General features: G+C 40.4%; 1 protein-coding gene and 1 long non-coding RNA gene across 4 annotated transcripts in view; one reads left to right on the top strand and one right to left on the bottom strand.

Moving 5' to 3' along the window:
• SMAD5 (SMAD family member 5) overlaps positions 1-20,054 on the bottom strand; it is a 54,738-nt gene extending 34,684 nt beyond the window's left edge. The window contains exons 1-3 of one of the 3 annotated variants that reach the window (XM_038552238.1): positions 19,904-20,052; positions 18,979-19,197; positions 15,226-15,406 (exon numbers count right to left, since the gene is read on the bottom strand). The gene's annotated coding sequence lies outside the window, so the exon portion shown is untranslated. Of the gene's footprint in view, positions 1-15,225; positions 15,407-18,978; positions 19,198-19,903 lie in introns of all 3 variants that reach the window. The other 2 variants (XM_038552237.1, XM_038552236.1) reach the window with 2 other exon arrangements.
• An 81-nt stretch (positions 20,055-20,135) lies between these two features.
• LOC119874033 lies at positions 20,136-23,824 on the top strand. The gene is made up of 3 exons (XR_005366375.1): positions 20,136-20,270; positions 20,364-20,740; positions 23,312-23,824. It is a non-coding gene; the product is annotated as an uncharacterized LOC119874033 (long non-coding RNA).
• Positions 23,825-24,149: the final 325 nt, after the last annotated feature.

Raw genomic sequence — 24,149 nt, 5'->3', positions numbered from 1 at the left:
TTTTAACCTTTTCACAAAGGGAATCTACTAATGCATTACTTGCATAATACAAAATAAAAATAGTAAATCTAAAATTGTGGTAAGTAAAACAGACTTACAAGTGCTGGTATGATACAGAGGCAAAACTAACGCATGCTATGTTAGAGGTCAGGATGGTGATTTCCCTTTGAAAGGAAGGATATTAACTAGAAGGAACCCTGAGTTTCTGCCATTCTGGCAAAGTTCTGCTTCTCCTATGGGTGATTATATGGGTGAGCCCAGTTTGTGAAAATTCAGCTGGTGGGAAACCTAAGATGTATACACACTTCTGTACGATTTTTAAAAATTTTCTGGACGTATAAAGAAATATAGAGTACTCAGTTTCCTTTCCCATTTTTCTCCCCATTATCAATCAATTCCCCTTCTCACAGGTAATCTTTTGCAATTGTCTTTCATGTCCTTACAGAGAAATTTAACACAAATATATACGTAAAGCTTTTTTTTTTTTTTTTTACATGAACAGTGGTATTCTGCCTTCGGCCCAGGGCGTGATCCTGGAGTCCCAGGATCCAGTCCCACATCGGGCTCCCTGCATGGAGCCTGCTTCTCCCTCTGCCTGTGTCTCTGCCTCTCTCTGTGTCTCTCATGAATAAATAAATAAAATTTTTAAAAATAAAGAAACAAACAGTGGTATTCTAAAAGAAAAAGGTATTCTAAAAAGAAAAAGGTACAAATATATAAACAGTGTATCTTCAAGATCTTCCCATTCCAATACAGAAAGTGCTTCCACGGATTCTTTTCTACTGTACAGAATTCTAGTATAAAAGTAATCTTAAAAGTATGTCAAACTATGTCATTCCTCTGCTCAAAAGTTATTCAGTGGCTTCCCAATATACTCGGTATCCAAATTCCTTAACGTCACTTTATAGGGTCTATATGATCTGGTCTTTGGTCTCTCCTCCAAAGTCATTTTTGACCATTCTCCTACCTAACTTTGCACTTAACCAGTCTTGACTTCCTTCCATTTCTCAAGTGCTCCCAGGTCATTTCTACCCCAAGGCCTCTGCACTTGATGTTTCCTCCCCTGATTCTCTCTGATCTTATTTAACATGCTTACTCTTTCAATTAATTCAGCTGCTCAAATGTCACTCCTTGAAAAAGGACTTCCCTGGCCATTTTATCTAAAATAGCATACATCACTATTACACTCCCATCATCATTCTCTACTGCCTGATCCTGTTTACTTTTCTTTCATGGTATTTATCCTAACCTGATCAACCCATCAATGTTATTTACTTATTATATGTCTTCCTCAGTGAAACATTAGTAGGCAGGTAGCTTCATGTTCCTTATCCCTCATCAAATTCCCCTGGACTGAAAACAGTGCCTATTTATTAAGTGAGCAAGCAAGTAGTGAGCTAAAGAAAAACAAGTTGGAAGAATATACATTCCTTTTTATCAGAGCAACTGTATAAAAGTTAAAACAAAATCTTGTACTTACGGGTACACACAGATTTGGTAAGAGAATAAAAGCATAAATAAAAATGATACACCAATCTCAGGACAATGAATACTAGTTGCCACTGCTAAAAGGAAAGAAGTATGAAGAATGGAAAAGCTTCAGCTGTGTTTCTTTTAAAATCAGATTTTAAAAAAATTTAGCAAGTCATTAGATATTATATTCTCTACTGTTAAAATATTTCATAACCCAAAATATTCACAATTTTTAATTTTTAAAAAGTATATGATGAAAACAGAATATGATCAGATTCTGTCCTTTATAAGACCATGAACCAGGTATCACTGTTTCTAAGTCTACCAACTCTTCCATAAAAAAGGGATGATGGTTCCTAAGTGACTGAAATGTTGAAGTAATAAAATATTTTGGGACACCTGGGTGGCTCAATCGGTTAAGCAATCAACTCTTGGTTTTGGCTCAGGTCATGATCTTAGAATCATGGGACAGATCTCTGTGTTGGGGTCTGCGCTGAGCATGCAGCCTGCTTATTCTCTCTCCCTCTCCCTCTGCACCTCTCCCACTGCTTGCTTGCATGCGTGTGCACTCTCTCTAAAATAAATAAAACCTTTAAAAACAATAAAATATGCATGCACATGTGTACACACACATAATATATGCTTTATACACTAAAAAGTGTTTTTTAAAGATTTTTATTTATTTATTAATGAGAAACAGAGAGAGAGAGGCAGAGACACAGGCAGAGGGAGAAGCAGGCTCCATGCAGGGAGCCCGACATGGGACTCAATCCTGGGTCTCCAGGATCACGCCCTGGACTGAAGGCGGTGCTAAACCGCTGAGCCACCCGGGCTGCCCTAAAAAGTGCTATCTGAACATTAATTATATCATTAGTATTGAAGGGAAGAAGAAAAAAAAGAAAAATTTTTTTAAAAATGAAGGGAAGAAGAATCAAGACTCAAAATATGGCTGGATTTAGCACCTAGGTGGGTCAGTTAAACGTCCAATTCTGGACTTTGGCTCACATCCTGATCTCAGGGTTGTGGCATCAAGCCCTACACTGGGCTCTTCTGGCCTTGGAACCTACTTAAGATTCTCTCTCTCCTGGGGCAGCCCAGGTGGCTCAGCAGTTTAGCGCCACCCTCAGCCCAGGGCATGATCCTGGAGACCCGGGATAGAGTCCCACGTCAGGCTCCCTGCATGGAGCCTGCTTCTCCCTCTGCCTGGGTCTCTGCCTCTCTGTGCGTGTCTCTCATGAATAAATAAATAAAAAATCTTTTAAAATAAACTTTGAAAAAAAAAAAAAAGATTCTCTCCCCTACTCCCTCTACTTCTCACCAATCGCTCTCTTAAAAACAAAAACAAAACAAAACAAAAAGGCTGGATCTAGTACCAACCTAACATACCCATCACTATACCACTTATACACACTTTCTGGTCCAACCCAAATTCCTATACTTCTGCCCATCTGGGTCTTCCTAGAGAAATCTCAGTCATCCTCAAGGAAAAGCTCAAGACCAATTCATTTGGTGAATAATTCCTTCATCACCCAACTCTAAAGAGGCTACGGTCATTGAGTATCATAAAAATTAATAAGACAGTGATAAGAACAGATCTTAACTTCCCAAAAGGAGTACAAAATCCTTCCAGGAGGAAGCCTTCAGCACCTGGCACCACTCCATGCATTCTACCACATACTAAAGGAATGTTTAATGAACAGCCATTGATTTTTCTATCAACTGTACCTTGAAATTAAAAATAACTTCAAATTTTAACCCAGGTGACTAAGATAATGATAACTCCATTAGCAGAATTAAGGTCACTCAGAAAGTTGTTTAGTCAGTAGGGAAGACGGTTAACTCTACTGGAAAAGGGTCATGAGTGGAGACACAGGTTTAGCAAGGAAAAAATGAGAAAGATTTAAGATTTCACACAAAGAGCTGAAACAGTAATAAAAAATAGGTTTTCAGCAGAAAGAGAAGGGTGGTATGTTAACAGCTGTGCATTAGGGAACACTGGTAGGGAAAAGGAAGAAGTTACCAATGAAGTATTGTTAAAAGGAGGAGTTTAGGATTAGATGCAATGGTACTGCAGAATTTCAAACACAAGATAAAGTTTAAAAATAATGTGAACAAAGAAAAGGCCAATGACTGGTTAATGAGGATGTCATTAGTCCAACTCCAAGAGACTGGTTTCAGAAAAAAGATTAGGTGTCAGATTCCAAAAACCTAAGAGTCAATTATTAAATATTAGTTAAATCTAGTACTGGGAAAGGAGTAGGGACAAACCACGTACTCAACTCTTTAAATATTGAATGATTAGAAATTTTAGAAACCTCTCATGATACTCTCTCCAAAAGTATTTTACAACTTTGCAAACTAAGTAAGTTGTATGTGCAAGTAATCTGAGGACTCGTTATCTAAGTCTTATCTAACAAAGTTAAAAAAAGGGAGCAAAATTCATTCCAAAAATTTACTGATGAACAAGCATTGATAGAGCATTTCACATAAGAAAATATCACAATGGCCATTAGATGGTAAAATGGCCTCAACATTAGTTATCAGAAAAAAAAATTTTAAGAAACCAGTGAAATATCACGCCATATTACACATAAATCCCTATGACCCAGCAATTTCATCCCTAGGTATATATCCAACAAAAACAAATGCTATTGCCGCCAAAAGTCAAGTACATGTTCAAAGCAACTTTATTTTCACTAGCCCCAAATATCCACCAACGGTGGAGTGGGCCAATAAATCATAGCAACAAATTCAAATTCTTCACAGCAATGACAAAGAACATATGAAAAACATGGATGAATCACATAGACATGATATCACATAGATATAATGAAGAAGTCAGATATAAAAGATCACACATTATATCATTTCTTCTCAAAAACAGGCAAAACTAACCTATGTCATCAGAGACAAGAAGGTTACTAAGTGAGGGTAAGAGAGAGAGTTCTGGGGATAAAGAAATATTCTACAACTTGATTTGGATGATGATGACACAGATGCAAACATGTAAAATTTCACTGAGCTATGCACATAAGATTTACCAAAAAAAGTATTTAAAAAATTTGTTAGTGAACTAATCACTTAGAAAACTGGTTCCCAGTCACTACCATCTCCCTCACCATAATGGCTAATAAACCACCAGTGAAAGTGCAAAGTTTGCAAAATATGAGATTTCAAAAAGTTTGTTAAAATAATGCCCAACAATGTAGGGCATGGGATTTAATTTTACCCTACCAGCCCCACAACCAAGTAAATTAATGTTAACTGTTTCAGGAAGGCTGACAAGGGCCAGGAAACTCCTGAGCCAGAGACAAAGGACTTTTATCACTCACGGCACAGCAAGCAGCATAAGCATCAGATGTGCTGTTGCCTTTGCCTCCAAGAGACCCATGGGAGTGATGTAATATGGCCAAGAAGGACAGTACTCCTGCGGTGAGTTTGCACTGATGAGGAACAATTAGCCTGGGAAACTGACGATTTTACAGTTACATCAAGCAAGCCTCTCTTTGTGGAAAGAGAATAGCTTCACTATCAAAGGATTAAAAGTTGTCCTTAGTAAATAAAATCAATGTGTATTTTGTTAATGGATATTTTTGTAAAAAAAAATGTAAATGCTCTTTATGTAGCATAAGTGACAAATATAAAGAATGCCCTATCACACTAATAAGTTATTGTGAGAAAAATTACACCTAATAGGATGCCTGGGTGGCTCAGGCGGTTGGGCATCTGGCTCTTGATTTTGGCTCAGGTCATAATCTTGAGGTCCTGAGATAGAGCCCCGCATCGGTCTGCACTGTGCATGGAGCCTGCCTGCTTTAGTATTCTCCTTCTGTCTTGCCACCCCCCTCCCCACCATGCTCTCTCTTAAAAAAAAAAAAAAAAATTTTTTAAGATTTTATTTGTCCATCCATGAGAGACACACAGAGAGAGGCAGAGACACAGGCAGAGGGAGAAGCAGACTCCCTGCAAGGAGCAGTGTGAAACTCAATCCCAGGACCCCGGGATCACCCCACCTGAGCTGAAGGCAGACAGATGCTCAACCACTGAGCCACCCAGGAGTCCCCACCAAAAAAATTTTTTTAAATAATCCTATCCATCAAACTTGATTCATGCTTTATTCACTGTAAGAATACATGTTTACAGTTATAACCTAATATTTTTCTAAAATTTTAATCTTTGAAAATAAAGTCTCAATCAGACCTTTTATTCATAGTTCAGTTTAAGATACTGATCAAATTTTAAATAGTTTCATTTTAAATGCGCTTTTTAGAACCAATTATCATTATTTCAGGAAAACCTACACATAACATGAGCTTTTCCTGATGACTTAGTTATCCTTATGAACCTCTCTGCTGCTGTACTGTGCTGGAAATTCTCTGTAAAAAGCACAGGACATGGGCTGCGTTGCTACTGACTAAACAGACAAAAGCACATGAATGATCTTAAAAAGTTACTTATAGAGATAGAATTTTGGACATTTGGCTTTCTTAAAAGACTGTAGCTATTTCAAGGATTCAACAGCTTCCTTTCAAAATCAGCTCCTTTGATGATGATGATGATGATGATAATGACAGTAATAGTAATAAACTACTACCATTTATTGAACACTATGTCAAGCACCGTTAAGGACTTACACTGAGAGACCAAAAATCATTAAAATCTCAAAAGAGTCGTATCAGGTAAATTCCATTATTCTCATTTTACAGATGAGAGAACAGGCAAGGGGAAATTAAACAGGACTTATTTCTATAGATAAGAAATAGAGGCAAGAATGGAATCCTAGCAGTCCAGCTCCAGAACCCACACTCCTAAACATTGTACACAGTACCTCCTAGAAAGAAAGCTTCTCACCAAGGAATATCTTTCTCTTAAAGATCTTTTCTATTGTTCTCCATATTTTTTGTTTCAACAAAACATTCAAATCATTGTTATCAAAAGATTATACAGTTTCAGAGACTAAGAATAATCCTGTCAATATGCTGATTTTCAAACTGATTTTTTATACTACTCAACCTATCTTATCAACTTCTTCATCTACTTTAACCCTCTCTTCTCTCAACTGAGCTAAGTCAATAGGTATGAAAGATTGTTTACTACTATCGTAAAAAAAATTTACATTTATTATGGTAGTCTTACTCCAAAGCCTTTCAACGTTCATTAGGACATTTTTGCCACACTAAACACTAGAACACAGTATGTGTGTGTATATGTGTATATGCCACACTAAACACAGTATGTGTGTATATGTCTGTATACACATATATGTATACACCACACACAATTACACACACTCAACTCTATTTCACTCATCCACTTCCTAATATGTAATATTTAGATTTCTAAATAAAATTGTTATATTGGGATTAAAACTGTTTTATTATACCCATATGATCAATTTTCTCCTGTAAACTTTCCTGGAGAATATATCAGATTCAAAATAACACCTTGATCCACACTGAAGTAAGGGTATCATAGTGCATGGGACACAGCAATAGATTCATTTCACTATATTCACTTAAGTCCTTGGTCATGAAAGATTTTTCTCAATACGTCCACAAAAAGATAGATTAAAATACTATACTTTTTCTAGTTTGCGTGTATTAGCATGTTACGTGAACTCTAAGAAAACATGCAATACCTCTGGAAAATCAGTGTATGATTAGGTTTTTTAAGGGACCAAAAGGTTTCATTTTGAATCTCTTATTGAAAAGTTGGTTCAATTTTCATACCCCTTTTGCCTTTTACTATATAAAACGAATTTAGAAACACTAAGACACCCATTCTCAGTTCAGTCAGCCGACTGTGTAACCATTCATAATTCTTTCCCATAGTATCCCTAAACTTATCCCAGTAATAAAAAAAAGTCCCTAAAGGCTATATTTAGTAACTTTAGTCTTGAGAGGTTATATATTGCTGGGCAGTTTAATCTGGTCCTCTGTGCTCCCTTTCTACAATGCTTTCAGAAACTACTGAGGTACAAATATAAGCAGTGCTAAACTTAAATCTCAGACTTACTTATACAACACACATTTACTGAATGCATCTAAAAAAAAGGGCAAACCACTAAGCCAGAAGCTAAAAGATCAATCAGTTCCAGGCCCAAACTAAAAGAATTACAAATTGGTAATTAAAATATGCCCGTATCAGGGCACCTAGGTGGCTCAGTGGTTGAGTGTGTCTGCCTTTGGCTCAGGGGGGATCCCAGGGTTCTGGGATCGCGTCCCCGCATCCGGCTCCCTGTAGGGAGCCTGCTTCACCCTCTGCCTATGTCTCTGCCTCTCTGTATCTCATGAATAAATAAATAAAATCTTAAAAATAAATAAATAAAATATGCCCATACCTAGCTACAATACACAATGGAGAATGGCAGATGCCCTAAGGGTGTATAGAGCACTAAAAGAAATTCAGGGGGGAAAAATTTTTTTTAATAAAAAGAAATTCAGGGAATGGCCCTTTTTGGAACGGGGGAAGTGGAAAGACAAGAAGCATGAAGTAGCTTTATCATAGGCATAAAAGCGATTGTGGGTAAAAATCTACAAAATCTGATTTTTTTATCTACTATGATGAGTAAATACTAAATACAGTTTGCTAAAACATAGGTGGTAGAATTAAAGAAGTGGCTAGGAATATACAATAAAGTTAATCTGTAATATATGCGTTGGGGGATCCCTCGGTGGCTCAGCGGTTTAGCACCTGCCTTCAGCCCAGGGCATGATCCTGGAGGCCTGGGATCGAATCCCACATCAGGCTCCCTGCATGGAGCCTGCTTCTCCCTCTGCCTGTATCTCTGCCTCTGCGCCTCTCTCTCTCTCTTTCTCTCTCTCTCATGAATATATAAAATCGTTTTTTAAAAAATACATGCTTTGTAAAAACCAAATTTGAATTCTAATCAACTTGGGTTCAAATTCTGCATCTAACATTTACAACTAAACCTCTATTTTTTCTATTTTATTTCTATTTTATTTAAGAAATACCAGTTCTGAGAATTAAATGAGATAAAAACTCAGTGCCTGGCATGGTGCATACTCAGTACTGTACTTACTATTGTAATAATGATGAACACTTTGGTAACAGGCTGAGGATTTTAAAAATATAGCTGAGCTACTTTATTTCAACAAATATACAAAGCCATCTACTTAAAAGGTACCATTACTGTATTAACCTTAAGGGAAGAACAAGATGCAAGTTAAACTCTCACACAGTGCTTTCATAAGAAATTAAATTTTTCTTCACACTATCATCCTTCTGCCCTCAAGAATGTAAGTCCAAAGAGTACTCCAGTATTACTCCAGTACTGTCATACAAGCCACTGACACTCATCTGCGCAGGTTCTGAAACTGGTGTTTGCTTCATCTTCCCAAAGGGTGTTAAATGGAAGAAATGACAACATAAACAGAAAGGCAAAGATTATGCCCACACAATGACAACTACACCACAAGTACCACCTGGCCAAAGCCAACATGCAAATACCATCAAATGTTAAGACACATCCCAATTTCAGAGATGTATACTGGGTGAAAAAAAATGTAACTACACATTAGAAGAAATAAGGAAACAATGCAGCTTTTTCTTTTTGTCCTCCCAATGTCCCTTCTCATGTTTCCCATCACTTCCCACCAGTATCTGTTGCTCTCCTTTCTCTTTTGTTCTCATTCCTTTGACTCTTCTTTCTTCATTCCTCATAGCTCTTCCCAGATTCCTTACTGCTTACCTCTGTGCTCTCCTCTAAGTAGAAAGGAAAATGCATTTGACAGCCCAGATATGTGATACGGTACTCTACATGAAAACCTGGCTTCTGAGCAGATTCTATCCATGCCTCTGCCATCCTCATCCTAGGCTATTTAACCCAGTGAACCTACCCTAAAGTATACCACTGGGAAGAATACATATTTATTATTTTTTAAAGGTGATATATTTACTTCCTAAGAAAACAAGGACGCTTCAAAGAACTTAAATTTTGGCATTATTTTCTTTTGCAATAATTATCCCTACGAAGCAACTTCACTTATAACATTTAACATTTATTTAACCTTTTAGTATCTATTTACAAATATTAAAGCCTTATTTCAATAGCATAATCAGGGACAGAAGACAAATTCTGTTTTCTTTTTCTCTTACTTCAGCCATACTGAATCAACCTTTTACAATTCTAAGTGTCAAACTGAATCTTTTCCTTAAAAGCCAAGTCTTGCTACAGTAATGCACAGTGAGCTAACCAAGTTAATAAAACAAAAAAATAATAAAACAGTTTTGTTTATTAATAATAAACAGTTATTTTATTAATAAATAATATTATTAAGTTTTGTTAATAAAACAAAAAACACAAACTAAATTGAAAGTGCCTAAGATACCTTTCAGGGAATTTCTATTTCTAGCTTTAAAACCAGAGAATCCCCCACCCAAATCTAAAATCCCATTAGGAAATATACCAGACAACCTGTGTAAGCTGAGCCAGTTAATTCTCATCAATATTACAGTTTGAGTGAATATAATTAAATGTAGTGATCAAACACTTTAAAACTAAGATCTTGGGATCCCTGGGTGACGCAGCGGTTTGGCGCCTGCCTTTGGCCCAGGGCGCGATCCTGGAGACCCGGGATCGAATCCCACATCGGGCTCCCGGTGCATGGAGCCTACTTCTCCCTCTGCCTGTGTCTCTGTCTCTGCCTCTCTCTCTCTCTCTCTCTCTCTCTCTCTCTCTCTCTCTGTGTGACTATCATAAATAAATTTAAAAAAATTAAAAAAAAAAACTAAGATCTTTTTAGAAGGATCATAAATAAAAATGATAGGAAGAGGGATTATCTCAATATAACTGGAAATGGAGGGCAGTGGTGAAAGGTAAAAAGATCATATACTTCTGAGTAAGACTGAAGAAAAAAATCACTGGGCTGCAAATGGCTAGTGAGAAAGTGGAAGGCTTAGCCAGTGTACAAAAAGCTCTGCCTAGCTCCAGGTCCCTCCCTCACCCCCAATCACACACACTGCACCAAAGTGAAGAAAAGCCTTAAGGATGAGATGTAGATAAATGCACATATTTGTACAAATTTTGGGAATAATTATCACAAGATCAAAATAGGAATATGACAATCTATAATTCTAATATAGTTGGTAATGAAGGACAAAAATAAGGAAAATCAAGTATCATTAAGCCAAATGAGGCAGGAAGACGACAACTGCCCAGTTTGTGAAGCAAAAGGGAAAGGCACCACCATAGAATGGATACTAAACAGGGAAGAATGAATATGAGGCTAGAGTCAGGCTGTTGGAAAGAACCCTATGCACAGGGCTGAGTTCTAAGCAGAAAGAAATGTTCGAAAAGTTAAAAGACCAAGAGACTTAATTAAGGGGGCAGAGAAGGTAGAGAGAAAATATGGTAGAAATTCAACTATGATAGAAAGACACTCCAGCTCAGGGATACACAGACCAGGACAGCAATGGCAGTAGATAGAGACAGAAAAGGAAGATGTGACAGGCATTACAAATAAACAAGAGGACTTGGTGACCACCTATAAGAGAAACAATGGCAAGCAAGAAAGGTGATGGTTTAAAAACTATAAAGTAAAGAAATCCACTTACCTAAAAAGGGCAATTCTAGTTACAGCCAAGGCGAGGCAACAAAGTATTGGTGGAGGGCTGGCTCTAAGGGAGAAAGCACTGATGTACCTCCAAGCAGATGTGAAATTAGAGCTCAAGAGAGAAGGACTCTGTAGATTTGAAAGATCATATGAATAGAAGTGAGTTGTACCTATGAGAGTAGAGGTTTCATTTGTTCACAATTTATTGGGTCTAATAAGCCAGGAACTGAGGCTGAAAAAACACTATCCATAATCTCAAAGATCTTAAAGAGTAATGGAAAAAAGAGAAGATGCTGTGAAGAACTTCCTAAGCTGGTTAGCATACCACTAAATTTTCTTCCAGATTTGTTTCCATAGGATAACCAACAAAGACAGGGCATTAAAATAAAGCAAAAAAAGGGGGCACCTGGGTGGCTTAGCCAGTTAAGCATCTGACTCTTGATTCTGGCTCAGGGTGGTGAATTCAAACTCTGTGTTGGGCTCCACGCTGGGCTTCAGATTCTCTCTCCCTCTGCACCACACTGTGCCCTGCCCCCACCCCACTCACACGTGTGCCCTCACTCTCTCAAAATAAAAAAATAATTACATAAAAGAGTAAAATAGATGTACAGCAAGCACAGAAGGTCAGTATCTGAGCAGGTAGGAATATGTGTTACTTCTTATATCAAAACCTGGAGGTACTTAAGAATTTAACTATGAACAGATTATCTGCTATCACCTTGGCCTTTTACAGTCTACCTCTGGTTTATGAAGATCCGACTATATAACCCTTCCATTAAACTGTTTTGTCATTTCTCGGAGAAATGACTTCCGAGCTAGAAAGAAAACAAGGATAACGATAAGATTAAGAAATTCCTGTGTGTTAAGTTCCGTGAAATTCTTCCATAAAACTGCACACTTGGGTAATAATGCAGAGTACTTCAGAAACACAAAAAAAGCAGGGGTATCTCAGCTATAAATGAAAACATGGTAAATTTTAAAAACATCATGCATTACAAAAGAATCTAACACGTTACAAAACACACACACACAAATATTAACTCTAGTTCAGCTCTAGCATCCCTTCTTCAGCAGGGAAGCCTCCCTAGACCCTGCTGGGTAGGAGAAATTCCCCTATTATACATTCTCATGGCAAGCATCACATACCTCTACTTTGTAGCACTTAACATACCTGTATTTTTACATTTAATTGTCCACCCACAAAACTGTAAGCCTGCAAGAATAAAAATGAGAGGAACCATAGCTATTTTCACTCATTACTGTAAGCTCCATGATACATATGCTTAAGAAATATTTGTTTTAATGAGTGAAATGTAATGTGCATAAAAAGCTACTAAAAGGACCTTAGCTAAAGGATTGGGGTATGTCTCACTTTCAGCTTCATATAATTCTGTACCTTTTAAAACAAACATACTTCATATACGGTCAGGGGAAAAAACAAATTTCAAACCAAAGTGCAGCTGCACTTCAGCCATATTAAAATCCATACTAAGGAGAGGATTTACATTTCAAGAGACATTCATATTTCAAAAGAACTCTTTCCACTGTATCTGGTATTACACAAATTTGGAGGCTTGAAATTTAAGAAAAATCAGTGAGAAACTAGGGGCAAATACCTTCTGCTCCCGATAAATATTATTAAGAATTAATCTTTCAAAAGCATTTATCTTCCTATACTGGAATGTCTTTTGTACCTCAGAGATTCTACAAATGCCATTCTCTGCCTGAATCACTTTCCTCAAGCCCCAACCGCTAATTTCCAAGCTCTCTTAGCATTTGGGCTTTGGCTTCAGCTATCATCCCAGAGACCCTCCCTGATCACCCCATAATCCTATATCAAGTAAGTTTCCCCCAATCTCTAATCCAATACCATGTTCATTTCCTTCACTCTCTGAACCAATGTGTAATTACTAATGGACTTGATTTTTTTCTCTCTCCCACTAGAATGTAATCTTTAAGAAAACTGTTAAATTTATTTAAGTAATTCATTCAAAAGTGTATTTTTTGAGGTATTATTGTGGGAATATACACATGAATATAAAGGGGACCAAAACCTTTGTCCTCATGTAGCATTATACTCCAGGGGAGGGAGACAGACAAAAGACAGTAATTAAGTGATCATTATAGTTTGTCAGGTAGAAAGTGCTACGGAGAAAAATTAAGCAGAGGAAGGTAAGAGAGATGTGATTTTAAAGAGAGTGGCTGAGCTGGGCCTCAAGTGAGTAGGCACCAACTGAGTCAAAACTTTAAGCAAATAGGTAGAAGCAAGCCAGGTAGATATCCCAGAAAATCGCTGCAGGCAAAGGCAACAGGCAATGTAAAGGTCCCAGGGTGGGAGCATGTCTGGGATACGCTGGTAAGTGCAAGACCAGTGTAACCTGAGAATAAAGTGAACAAGGAGGGGGAAATAAGAAATGGTGTTAAACAGGTAAGAGACCTGCAAATAAAGACACTGGCTTTAACTCTAAGTCCAATGAGGGCACATTTGAGAGCTCTGAGTGGAGACATGACATTTTCTGACCAACATTATTAAAGAATTACTCTGGCTGATGTGTTGAGAATAAACAGCAAGGGTAAAAGTGGGAGACCCAGTTCGGAGTTGCAGTCAGCTAGTTAAGAGATGATAATGGCTTGGACCAGAGTGATGGCAGTTGGATGGTAAGTAGACAACTTCACATACATATCAGGAACAGTAAGTTTCCTGATGGAAGAGATATGGGGACTGTGAGAAAAGAGTCAACAATGATTCCAAGGTGTCAGTCCCAACTACTAGAACAGGATTTCCCATCAACTGATTTGGGGGGAAGGCTGATAGCAAAGCTAAACGAAGATCAGGACTTATATTTTACATACATTAAATGTATGAATGAAATGTGACTAAGCTTCACCAGGCTTCCATTTCAAATAAAATCATATTAATATCAAAAAACCCTAACGATCCTGTTCTTACCTCAAGCTACTTAAAGTAGGATCTCTTGGCCAACTCCTAGAAAGGCATATACAAGCCACCCTCCACACTCATCCCCAGACAAACACACGCACACATGCACACAGCTCATGCCCAGACTTGACAAAACAATTCATAGAAACATTTCCCTCACTTTCTGTTCCAACATCTCTGCTTCAATCCAAAATAAAAGGCAAGCAACCAATCCAAAACAGAACCTGCTAATAAGCACATCAACCCATGCAAACAAATGCCCACATGGGTCACAACCCACTAAAACCTCAGCCAAACCTGTAGAAAAGAATTACAGATGGGGAAACAAATTTATCATAACCATCAACAAAATTCAGATTTGAGATTAGCGCTCTACTTCCCACCATTTTAACAAGAATCCCAGATCTGCAGCAGGTTTGAGAAGCAAGGCCCTTAGGATCACCTGCAATGGAAGAAAGTATATGCAAGAGTAACTTTTTTGTGGTTCATGTGGGTAAAGCTTTAAAAATATCTTACCCTATGGTTCTAATAGCAATAGTAGTCCCCAAGTACCAGCACCACTAGTGTCAAACCAATCCCAGATCCAGATATACAATTACTAAAACATATAAGCCATATATCTATGGCAGCAGCAAGGAAGAAAAACAAACCAAGAGTAAGTTTGCCTACAAGCTTTCCTAGATTCAGAAATCCTATTATTTATGGGAACATCTACAAGGAAGAGGGGATACAATCACGTGAGCACCAAAATAACTCTCCTAGAGAAACACTTAAATTACCACTTTTCTGAATTGTAGCTGTCAATTTCCAAAGATATCAAAAGTTCTCATAGTGGATTTCAAAGCCACACATGAGCTGAACTCATGTTCCCTGACACTTCTCACAGAATAATCTTATATAGTCTCTCTCTGTGCCCACACAAGTCTCTACCTTATCTCCCACATCCAGAGTTTTGTTTCCCAGTTTTTAATCACTCTTTAAACTTCACCTGCTCCTCTAAGTCCTCTAATTAAGCAGAGCCTGATCTAGATGTACACTCACCCCCACAGAGAGCCTACAAGATTTCCTATATTACTACCAGATGTGTTCAAGTATACTTGTCCAGGCATGTAGGCACAGGAATAGACACAGAGTTGGTCAATCATTATAGTGCTTTCCTTTAAATTATAAAATCATCAAGGGCAGATACCAAATCATTACATTATAAAGTGTGTCTCAGAAGCACAAAGCACTAACCTGTATCCACAATGCTTTAGGAAGATGCTCTCCAGATACCTCATATGCAACCCAGAGTTCAAGTCACATAGAAGAAGAGGGAACAAATATGACTCTGGGTACCTTCTGAGCTCCTGTCGTCCTTCATTTAACTTATACTTTCAATCCCAAAGAGTTGGTCAGTGAGTTATGTAGGCACTCGCTTAACAAAGCACAGAAATGTGAATAAAGAGAAAACAGAAGACTAGCTTTGAAATATTTCAGCAATACCCCCTTTTCCCTGGGAACATACAAACCAGAATAACTAGATCTCAAGTTATACAGCCTTCCAGATAGGATGCAAGGCAGATCCTAACACATCATGAAAACAGAACTGAACAAAACAAAACTTGTCTTTAAAGCACCAGCCATATTCTGAGCTCATAGTTAAATTTGAAAAGTGTAAGACACTTCTCAGGACTCCAGATGCTATGCTCAGAGAAAGGTGGGATGGTGACACCAGTTTTTCTCTTACTGTTATTTTCAGCAATAACAAAATAACATCAAAGTCAACCAAAAGGAAAAATCTAGTTAGAATCTCACAGCACATCTAACCACTGTCAAATTTTCATGCAGTACACTAGTCTATAATTTGTATATATGTTACAGGCAAGACTAGCATACCAAAGAATTTAAGAGCAAAACTTGTTTACAAAATGTACTTTAACAACTAGCTTCCAAAGGTCAATTACAATTACAGGATGGTCCATAGAAAACTCTCTAATACAGAATTCTTTCACCTAAAATAATTGTCACAACCAAGTTAGGAATATTACAATAAAAGCAGGAAGAAAAGTCACTGAAACCACCACTCTGCTATGATAGGGCCAAAAACTTCACCTAGCTGCCCAAACAAAAACAAAACATAACAAACCAAAAAACCCACCAAAACTAAAAAGTAAAAAGCTAGGAACTAGATGGTTATTTACGAAAAACCTCTGTCATTATCCCATCTTCTCCAAGTTAAACAATTAAAATGTTAGAACATGAAGGTGACATATGAAAATGGGAAATGTCCTAACAACAATCTAAATCTTAACAATTCTTTAAAAAGAATTGCAACTACTAAACAGATCTCTCAGACTCACAGTTCTAGACAACGGCAATAAACTAGATAATCTAGGGTTAAAAATTTCAATTCTGCTAGCTTTGGAAGTATAAAAACAAGATGTGAGAAGACATAGATAGGCTTCCTGGAGTTGTGTATCTCTTTTTTTTTTTTTTTTGGTGGAAAGCACCCTATCTCTGTGCAGCCTTCTTGGGTCCTACTCCTCCAGATTAACTCTCTACTTCAAAATATTCCGACTGGGAGAGGTAAGAATCATCCCTCAGGCTATGACTGTCCTTTTTATATAAAAGGCAATTTTCTTCAATGTCCTTGACCTTATGTGTAGACTGTCAAACCCCCTGGATGTAAGGTGCTGGTAACATCTAAAGAAATAAACTAAAAAATAAATAAATAAATAAAAAAGAAAGAAACTATTTTGTCTTCTTCTTTGTGATTAGGTTAGTAGGACACACACACATACACACACACACACACACAGAGAAGACAGGGAACACGGACCCTCCAGGAGCAAACAGGGAAGAATGATAAACCAAAGGAATAAAGGTGGCTATATCCTAAAGTATATTCAAGCAGGCTCTTAAATTCACCCAAATGTGTGGCTCATTGCCTAAACCAACATATACATCTGGTAATAATAAACACTGATAAGTCATAAACAAAAAGGGCTTTCTTAATTCAAAAACTCTACAAACTACTGGTTAACGTTAAAATTTACACAAAACACTATCAAACAATAGGTGTGAGACGGATTTTAGATAGTATTAGTATTTCAATTCAAATTACTAAGAAATGAAAAACTGGTATTTTACTGCCTCGTCTTTAAAACACTAAGAAGCCAGTATCTTTGATTTGACCAAGTTACAAATCTGTTTTCAGTAGACAGAGAAAACATACTGCCTCTGTTTAACGCAAAGGACAAAAAAGATCATCACTGCAAATCATAATGTTTGGGTTCATGATGAAAACAGGAAACAGACAGGCTGCCCAGGTATAATTACGGTTATAGTGTAATGTGCCTTCAGGTTCAGCCAAGAATTAAAACCCAGTGAAGAGTAAGCAGAATTTACTTGCCTCTACCTTGCTGCAGAAGGCAACTTTTAATAATACTTCCAGCAACATGTTACATAACCAACAGTAAACAACAATCTGATTCAAACCTCATTAGTAACAACATTCTGCCACAGTCTCCCACTGAAATTAATAGCTGACTTTGCCAGAGGGGAAAGAAATGCAACACTTACCAATCTACCCATTTCTGTGGCGCCTACCTAGGACAACCAGACAAGTGGATAATACCACCAAATTTGCACAGAATCTATGAAAAATATTTTATTCTTCTCTTTTCCCCAGTTCACTGCCAGCTTTCCTCCCTTTTACCAGACCCTATCATATGGGTGCATTTAAATCGAAGAGGAAAGCAAGTTGAAGAGGTACACCTAACTTTTGCTGCCTATGTTAGCTATTTCAGATATAAAAGGAATGGAAGGGTAAATGAGGAGGAAATTTTTTTAACAAAGATACACGGGGGGGGGGAATCCCAGGGTGGCTCAGCGATTTAGCGCCTGCCTTCGGCCCAGGGCCTAATCCTGGAGTCCCGGGATCGAGTCCAGCATCTGGCTCCCTGCACGAAGCCTGCTTCTCCCTCTGCCTCTCTCTCTCTGTCTCTCATAAATAGATGAATAAACTCTTAAAAAAAAAAAAAAAGATACACAGTAACATTTATGCAATAAAAACAGCCACGTAGAGAAGGCACACTTACTGAGGGATCCACAATATAGGTGGAAAGGAGGACTGCAATCATGCAATCAAAACAAAAGTTAAATTTTAAAAGTCTAAAACGTATTATGTACCACCTTTGTGAAGGTTAAATTTTGTTAAACTGTCTCTTATGTTATGTTTTGCATTCTTATAATCTCGGGGCTCTCCACAGAGGGGAAAAAAAAAAAAAAACCAGCCACCAAAGAAAGAGTAGAGGAAAAAACAGCTACCAAAAAAAGAGTAAAAGAAAAAAAGAATGTGTACACATATGTAAATAATCCCTTACAGACTGAATGTGGAACACACTAACTTCCTAACAGTACTCTGCTCAATACACATGAAACTGTCACACTGTGTCAAGGTATTGGTTTTCCTTTCAACAGCCACCAACCACCACGCTGACATCTAGCAGAAATTCTGAACTACTTTGCGATGTCACTAAATCTCCTAAGGTCCTGGAGCCTTATCGGGTTTCAAATCTAAAATCGAAAATCCACTCTGGGCCACTCGGGTCCTCGAGGGATATCGAGCTACTCTAGTTTTTAAGAACTTAAATAATTCTTAAAACAGCCAGGTCCAGCACCCTCTCCCCTCCGCGTGCGAAGCCAAGCCACGACCTCCACCTATTCAGCCTCGGCTGCTAGATAAGGGCACTTTTGGTAGGTGCTAGGCAACACGCACGATGTGACAAACCCAACCAGACTTCAAAACTTTTTCCACAGAAAGATAAGGTAAACAAGATATACTTAGCACCACACCCATTGAAAGGCACAGGCAGCCAGGAATGTTTCTCCGCCCCCCGCCCCCACCCCCGCCCCGCCCCCCCCTCTAGACCTCCAGCTGGTCAGGAAACAATGTCTCTGCAATCAAGATAGTGATCTGGCCCAGGGTGTTCGGGCATTCCTCACCTCCAGGATGGCCTACAGCTCCAAGCTCCATCAAAACCAGAATTGGAACATTTTGTTAGGAATCGGGCACGCGTCCAAGATACCCGGACTATCCTCGCCCCAGTTCTTTTTTGCAACCAAAAATCTGCTTTTTTGGCTACTGAGCATGCTCCGATTTAAGACAGGCGCCACATGGGAGTTTTCAACGCTTAGGCTCCAAACTCCACGTAATAACAGCAGCTGAAAGGGGGAAGAGAGGGGAAGGGGGGAAGGCGGGGGGGGGGGGGGGGGGAGACGGGAATATGAATCTGAGCACTGATCGTCAAGTGAAAGACCCGGCGGAGACCGACTATGATGAAGGCAAGCGGGCGCCGCTTGGCACTGCTCCTTTTGCACCGATGCAGAAGTTCACACGCGAGGGAGAAGAAGAAATGTTTGCAGGGGGGGCACCGGCACGGCAAGCGGCAGAAACCAGGTCTAGCGAGCGGCTGAGCGCGGCGGCAGGTCCCCAGTGCGCGGAGCGTGATTCCCACCGATAAGCGCGATCCTCCTCTCTGAAACGCAAGGCGGCGGCGAGTCACCGAGCCCGGGAACACAGCTCCGCGGGCGGCGGATCGGACGGCCCCAGCGAGCGCGGCGGCCCGGCGGCGGCGTGCCTCAGGGCGGCGGGGGCCCGGGCACGGCCAACCGCTCCCGCCGACGCCCACGCCCACGCCCACGCCCCACGCCGGCCCGGGGCTCCCCGCCCCCCGCAGGCCGCCGCGGCCCGGGGCTCCCCACCCCTCCCCCCGCAGGCCGGGGCTCGGCCTACCTCCCCGCCCCGCAGGCCCCGGCGGTTTCCGTTCCGCCCGCGGCCCAACGCCCCCGCCTCGGCCCGACTCCAGCCACCGCGGCCTGATGGGCGAGCCGGGCCCCGGACGGAGCTGCGGCCCCCGGCCCCGCTCACCCGCCGGCTGGACGCGCTCCCCCGGCGCCGTCGCTGCGCTTCCCCTCCGTGCAACTTTATTAGCAGCTCGGCCGCGGGACACGCGCACGGCGCCCGCTCGCCCAGGACCCGGATGAGGGAGGGAAGGAGCCGGGAGGACGCCGCTGGGGTCCGCGCATGCGCGCCAGACGCCGACTGACCGCGGCGGCGCGGGAGGGGGGGCGCCCGGCGCTGGGCTCTGCTGCGGTCCGCGCGCGGCTCGAGCTGCAGCGGGCCGGCCCCGGGGGGAGGGGGGCGGCGGGGAGTCCGACGCTCAGCACCCCCCGCCGCCGCCGCCGCCGCCAGCGGTCCCCTGGCCACAGCAGCCCGAATACAACTAGTGCCCTCGGTACGGACAATTGCACATTTTCTCGGGCATGTAAAAACTGCAGAAAATCCTTTAGAGACAAGTTTGCTACATTTACTGATTTTCTTTTTAAAGGTTTTATTTATTCACGAGAGAGAGAGAGAAGCAGAGACACAGGCAGAGGGAGAAGCAGGCTCCACGCAGGGAGCCCGATGCAAGACTCGATCTCGGGTCTCCAGGATCACGCCCTGGGCCGAAGGCGGGCGCTAAACCGCTGCGCCACCCGGGCATCCCCACTTACTCATTTTGTAACTCTATGAATCTATGTGAAGAGAATCCTCTTTCTGTGAAAACTGGCTTCAAAAGAAACCTGTGAACAGCTGCTTACTAGATGCAACCCTCACCCCCCCTCCGTGGAAATCTTGGGGAGTCTGCAGTTCCCCACAGTAGGACTGTCCGTGTATTGGAACGTCAACCCCAATAGTTGAAGATACGCACGCCCTTCTGCACAGGTGAGGCCACTGCGGTGCCCAGAGGTTGGCATCCCTCCACTCTGCCTCCTGGGGCGAGAACCCTTTAAGGGTCTTCCTTAGTGATTGGGGGGCTCTTCTCATTTGCTCTTTCCCTCAAAATTCCCCCCAAAGCGTCAGAATTTCCCAGACTAGGATAGTGGCACCACCTGGGGAACCAGTTTGAAAAGTACGCGTGAAGAAAAGCTTTTCAATAATGTTCTTATTTTAAAAGTTCAATACTGGTTTTTCCAGTACTCCACCGTAGGTTTCCTTTTTTGAGTAGATTAATCTAGGTGAAAATAAAAAATCGGAGTCATTTCCAGATCTTCTCCCTCATAGCTTAATCCAATCCATCATGCACTCTTATGAACTCTACCTTCAAAATATATGCCAAATCTGATTTCTCACCGCTTCTATTATCACCTCGGTGGCCTGGGGCAGCATCCTCTCACACACATGGGCAGCTGCTATGTTGCTCAGGGCTCCAGCAGTGTGTTGCTACAGTGAAAAGACAAAGTAAATATTGCAGAAGTCTCTGCGTGAGGGGTGGCCATTGAATGGGACCGGGGCCTGGTGAGGAAGTGCAGTGGGCCAGGGTAGGGAACCAGACAGTGCCTATTCTGATCAAAGGGGCAGCTGCTCCTCCACTCTAGCCAACTGCCACCATGGGGAGATGCAATAAGAGCCAGTGCTGGCAGATCTTCTGATTTTTCAAAAACAGCTGGAAATCTGGATGTTAATGCAAAAAAAAAAAAATCTCACTTTTATATGTTTAGCCACTTCTTTCATTCTTTCTCACTTCTTCTCCCTTTCTCAGACATTCAGGAGGCCAATCCTATACAAGCCAAGCAAAACAAATCCATGGTCCCGATTTAGCCTATTGACCATTGGTTTGCAGTCTCAGGTCTACACCTTAAACCTCTTTACTACATCATAAATTTTGTGAAAGTAAAGTCTGTGTACTTTAACTCTTTGTCACACTCACTGATTATTTGTTGGTAATTCAGAAGTTTCCAGTCCTTGGAAGGCACATATTTCTGGAGCCTGCATGGGTTTACAACTCCCAGAAGTGGCTATAACCCTGCCTTATTTTTTTTTTCCAGAACTAATGTTTGCAGAGTGTTTTGTTGAGCATTATAAGACATAACAATTTGGTTTAAATATTTTGTACACTAGAGCCATTCCTCACTTCAAACAGCTAGTAAAATCCGCCCCCAAATGTTTGCTATCTTGCAGTCACTGCATATTATGCAAGGAACAATTTGTGATTGCAGGATCCTATGAATGCTCACATTTGTCATCTTAAAGCCAATAGATTTGTTTCCTGAACTATGTGTTCACATACTGATCAAAGCAGCCAGAGACTCCAACCTCTCCAAGTTGCTATGTGGGATCAGCTTAGGTCTGAAGTTGGAAGAGATGATAACATAGAAGGAGGAATAGAAACTTGAAGAGCACAAGAAATGCCTTCCAAAGGACGGAGAAATTACCCAGACTCCAAGAATATAGAAAGTCAGAACACTAAATGTGCAGATAGTTGAAAAGATTATATAAGTGAATGATCAGGTGTGCTAGAGCCATAGGAATGGAGTAAGGAAGTTCCTGATTTTGACAAATAGATTCTAAAAACAAATGTAGAATGGGATGATCTGAACAGGTAGATATAGTCTTGGTGGAGCTTGAAAATAGATAAACTGATTTTTCAGTCTAGCATTCCTCCATGAGGTCAGATAAAACCAGCTTTTATTCAATCTACTTTATTTGTAGAGAAACCTATTTCTGGGTAATTTAAGTCAGTGCCTCTCAACCAGTGTGACTGTGTCCTCCCCACTCCCACCCCCACCCAGGGAACATTTGGCAATATTTGAAAGAAAAAAAAATCATGACTGTCACATCTAGGAGGGTGCTGCTAATAGCATCTACTGGGCAGAGGCCAGAGAAGCTGCTAAATACTCCACAATATACAGGACAGCCTCTTTCTACCAAGATTTATCCAGCCCCAAATGTCAATTGTGCTAAGGCTGAGAAACCCTGTCTTAAGTCCTAAATAGGGGATGCCTGGGTGGCTCAGTGGTTTAGTACCTGCCTTTGGCCTGGGGCGTGATCCAGGACTCCCACATCGGGCTCCCTGCATGGAGCCTGCTTTTCCCTCTGCCTGTGTCTCTGCCTCTCTCTCTCTCTCTCTCTCTCCCTGTCTGTGGGTCTCTCATGAATAAATAAATAAAATCTTAAAAAAAAAAAAAGTCCCAAATAGGTTTTCTTTAATTGAGTTGCTGCTCAACTCAAAGGGGGAAAAAATGGGCCTTTTCTTTGAACTTTTCAAAAAATACATAAAAATAACAAATAAGCCTTAATGTTTAGCCCATAACGTACTCCCACCTTGAATTTTTCCAGAACTAAAAAGAAGGTAATTTGCAGGAAATATGGGACCATATATGGAACTTGAAAGACTGGAATAATTAACTCAGTCTTTCTATATTTTTACTTTTTAATTTTAAAACTTAGGGTAATCAAGGCAAATTGGTTTTGGCGTCAGTATTCTTAATATGTCAATTCCATCCTTTGCTATAGCTCAGAAGATTCTCTCTTGAGAACCATTGTACACCCAGTAGAACTGGAAGAACATGATGATGTCTGGAGGAGCTACCCACTGTAGAAGGATCGGCAAATGATCACAGAGATCTGCAAATGGTCCTACCTAGTAGCCACCTCAGACTCCCACTTTGTCAGACAGTCGTGGCAAGTGGACACAAGAGGAAGAAATGTCTGAGCTTGAGTGACTCCTCTGGACAGGGTCCTGGAAACAATAAAGCTGCCTTTTCAAGTTCTAAATGTTCTGTGTATGTTCTTCAGTTGACAGACTAGCCCCACCTCCAGTCTTAATATTGGAGTACAGGAGGCCAAGCTAAACAAAGAAAAGTGTGACAAGAGTGAGATCCCAAAGAAATGGTCTACAAAAATGCAAGAGGTGCCTGGGTGGCTCAGTCAGTCAAGTATGTGACTCTTGATTTCAGCTCAAGTCATGATCTCATGGGTTGTGGATTGAGCCCCGCATGGGGCTCTGCGCTCAACGTGGAGTCCCCTATCTCTCTCTCCCTACTCATACTCTCTCTCTCTCTCTCTCTCAAATAAATTAATTAAATCTTTTTTAAAAAATCCGAGAGAAAATAAAATCATGCTAAAATTTTCCAAAGAAACTTCATGTTGCTGTTGAACAGAATAAGCCACATGTTTCTGTGTGAACCAGAGAATACACTAACGTGATTTTATTCAACATTTGAAAGGGTTTTTTTCCAGTAAAATTTGAGTGTTCTGGTGTGAAATGATCTCTTAATAGTCCACAGATCCTTTATTTTCATAACTCTAGATGTTGAGAATCTTAATGTATTGAGAAAAAAAAAAAAAAGAA

The sequence above is a fragment of the Canis lupus genome, chromosome 11, assembly GCF_011100685.1.
Source record: "Canis lupus familiaris isolate Mischka breed German Shepherd chromosome 11, alternate assembly UU_Cfam_GSD_1.0, whole genome shotgun sequence".
Classification (NCBI taxonomy): domain Eukaryota; kingdom Metazoa; phylum Chordata; class Mammalia; order Carnivora; family Canidae; genus Canis; species Canis lupus.
Note: the sequence above shows the minus strand (reverse complement) of the source record. Positions and strands in the feature narration are given on the sequence as shown.